This window comes from Hyaena hyaena, unplaced genomic scaffold (genome assembly GCF_003009895.1).
Source record: "Hyaena hyaena isolate Hyena2069 unplaced genomic scaffold, ASM300989v1 scaffold_756, whole genome shotgun sequence".
NCBI classification, from domain to species: domain Eukaryota; kingdom Metazoa; phylum Chordata; class Mammalia; order Carnivora; family Hyaenidae; genus Hyaena; species Hyaena hyaena.
The window spans coordinates 716,527-720,206 of NW_024081384.1; positions in this window are offsets into that span (position 1 = coordinate 716,527).

The window sequence follows — 3,680 nt, forward strand, 5'->3', positions numbered from 1 at the left end:
AATATTTTGAAATCATGTATCAAGAATCTTGACTCCATATCATGTAGTGTAGTAATATTCATTATGGAATTCTATTTGTGCAGAAAAATTTTCTGGCACAGAAATGTTCATTACAGTATACAGTGGAAAAGTTTTGAACAATTTAAATAGTAAACATTGGCTTTAAGTCTATTATAATATTTTTATATGATGGAATATAATATAGTTATTAAAGATTTTTCTTTATAATATTAAGTGCAACAAAAGTAAACAAATTGCAAACTTAAAAATTTTTGATGTGTTTATTTTTTGAGAGAGAGAGAGAGAGATGGAGAAGGAGTGCAATTGGGGTAGGGCAGAAAGAGAAAATGGAGACACAGAATCCAAAGCAGGCTGTAGGTTCTGAGCTGTCAGCACAGACACTGATGTGGGGTTCAAACTCACAAGCCATGAGATCATGACCTGAGTTGAAATTGGACGCTTAACAAACTGAGTTAACCAGGCACCCTGCAAAAATGTAAATAACAGTAGTTGATTTTGAATTTTTTAGAGCTTTAAAAAGATCTTTCAGAGTTTGAGATATTTTTTGGTTCACATATTTTGTTTTTTGATGAAAATATCAGAGAGGATGGAGAGTTGAAGGAATAGTTTATTAAGAATGCTTGAAAACAAGGATTGACTCATAATTATTGGAAGATAAATTAACTGAGGAAGTAACAGACTCTGATAGTTCTCTCACTCAGCCATTTTCATAAACTGCCAGAAATTGATTAATAGATGTGATTATTAAGGGAGGGAGGAGGAGACATATCTTAATAAATAAAGGGCCCTGAATAAACTTCTAGTACTTTGTATAAAACTATCATGAAGTTGAAACTTCTTGGGGTATTCATTCCAGATAATTGGCAAAGCATCTTCCCTGCTTTACTTTGGCTAGGATTGGGTATTTGGAATGGATTCTGGTAACCATGAAATAGCTAAAAAGAAAGTAGATGTTCTAGGGTTCCCATCCAGTTCATAGTAAACAAGATTAGTAATGTTGCAGCAGGAAACATTAAGAGAGACACAATAAGTGGTCCACTAAGTAGAGGCAATAAAGTACAAATGAGACAGAAGAGACAATGCTGTGGGAAGAATATAGCAGATGGAAGCAAGTAGGTTTTATTCTTTTCCTAGTTTCACAATATGAAATTATTTTTTGTTACCTTTCAAGTTTTGCACTGTCTTTTACCTTCTCCTGCCTCAATGTTCTAACTACTCTTTTTTTCATTTTCTCTGAAAGCCAGGTTTTACCATTTCAATTCATTCATACTATCATCACTGGACTTTTTATCCATGTTTAAATCATCCAAACTAAAAGGGCATAAGGTCAAAGGATTTGGGGAAGGGAATTGAATCTGGGGAGCATTATAAAATTAACAAGGTCATCCTTATTTCATGGAAGACATTTCATGGCAAATAGGCTCTATTTGCTGAGCAGAAGGTGTTTGGTAACTTCCTAAGCTCATTATTCATTCTGGAGAAGTAAACTTGAAGCTGAAGAACCATGAATTCTCAAGATCGCATGTTTTATTTTGTGAAACTATGAAAATCTGTAAACCCAGTACTTCAGGACTCTCATCAAGTGGGCATTTCATCTTATACATTCAATTAAAGTCTCTGAATTAATTTGTCAAATTTGGAAATTCCCATTACTGTTAGGTTACTACTGCTGAAATGTTGTTTCTCTTGGAGTTTGAGTGATAATTTTTGTAAACAGGAAGATCTCACACTACATGCATCTATTAGCCCATAAACTCTAAACTTCCATTTATAACACATGATTTAACCTATTTACGAACTTTAATTATTATAACATGGACAATCAAAATGCAAAATGTGGAACTGAGTATAATCAATGTGGTGGAGTCAGAGTCAGTAGCATGTATAAAGGACAGACAGAAAAGAACTCATAAAACATGGGAAGAATGGAGACATATTGGACAGAGAATAAGACAACAAAATGGGTGTCAGGAGAGAAATAAAATCCTAAAAAACAAAGAATGTAAAATGATGATCAAAACAGGCATTGGTATAACACTTCACATCTTTGCTTGGGTTGCCTGTCAAGGTTTAAACCAATACATATTGATAAATTACAAACACTTGAGTGTGAACTTCATGTGGGTTTTATTCAGTGCTTTAGGTATAGTTTGATTGGAAGGATGGAGAGTAATAGTAAAGCTGTAGGGAAAATAGCTACTGATATGAAGGCAAGTTAAGACTTTAATCATATGAGTCATGGATGTGGCAGTGGGGTTTGGTCTAATGGACTGGGTAATTGAACATTGGTGGCTCAGCAAAATGACATGTGAGTCACCTCTAAAAAATTAGGAAGTAACTGATCAAGAGCATCCCTTAGAATCCAGGAACTCTTTTACGTACCCTAGTTCTGGCATTTATAGCTTTTCATAAATATAAAACTAAAGTTTATGCTATAGGGACTCTTTATGCTTTGTCTAACACTGTATCACTCATCTAAAACAGTGACTGGCACATAGAAAAAGTCCCGCATATATGCGATGAATGAATTTCTTAGAAATAGGTACTAAATTGCCCATACAAGAAACAAAACAGTAGCCCTCACAAATATAAAGAGAAATTGAATAATACCTATTCCACAAGCTTGTACTTCCTGGTGGTAACCATATAAAGAAGTATTTAGCTGAGTGAAGAAATTTCCACCCTTTCTGCTACAAAGATCTGGAGTTAGCATGTATCATTGTTGAGAAAATCCTGAGGACCAAGTCCCCATACAGTTTGCTCTCCCTTCCTCTTAGAAAAGTAAACTTTTTCAGTCATTGAGGGCTTGGGGAGACCCATATTTAAACAGAAAATATAGATACATGCTATATTTGCTTATATAAACAAATAAGATGACCAGAATTAAAGATTTTATAGAAGTGGGAAAGAACTTTGAGAGAACCTTATTCAGTTACTTCATTTTATAGGTAGAAAGACAACCCTGTGAGGTTAAATGGCTAGCCAGTGTGTTCACAGCAATACATTCCCAGAGCCATAATTAGGAGTCAGTCTAACTTACAGTAAAACGGTCTCAATAATACTGCACACTTACTTAATAGAGTCATGAAAAAGCTAGAATTATTTATATTTGGTAGGATCACTGTAACCTAATTGGAAAGTCCCTATTCATCCCTGACCTTTTATTTCATTTAAAATAAAATTAGCCTTCCTCTCCTGAAAGACGTTTTTTCTCTCCGTGGGATATTGTTCTTCATAACCCCACTTTCCTGTTTATTCAAACAACCTGGTCTGTCCTTGAACTGTTCCAGCTTGGAACTTATAGTTCCTCTATCCCATTCCCTGGCATGGGGCCAGAAGTTTTTTGAATCTGAGCATAGCCTTTCAGACTAGGCATTGGCGGGTTCCTTCAAATGTGGAGGGACGTAATATTGGAGGAGAGGGAGCCACACCAGAATCCTGGACATTGGGGATTGAGATATTCTTCATTTGGTTAAAAAGAATTTGGTTCACAAATAGCATGGGAATGGCTGACATCAGAGGTCTGCTTTACACAGTGGAGGAAAAAAGATTACAATGGGTTGGAGAACACAAAAGTCAGAAACACATCAATCTTGAAAAATCTTTACATTAAGGAGGCAAATTGAACATATGAAAAGGTGTGTGTGTAATTGATAAGA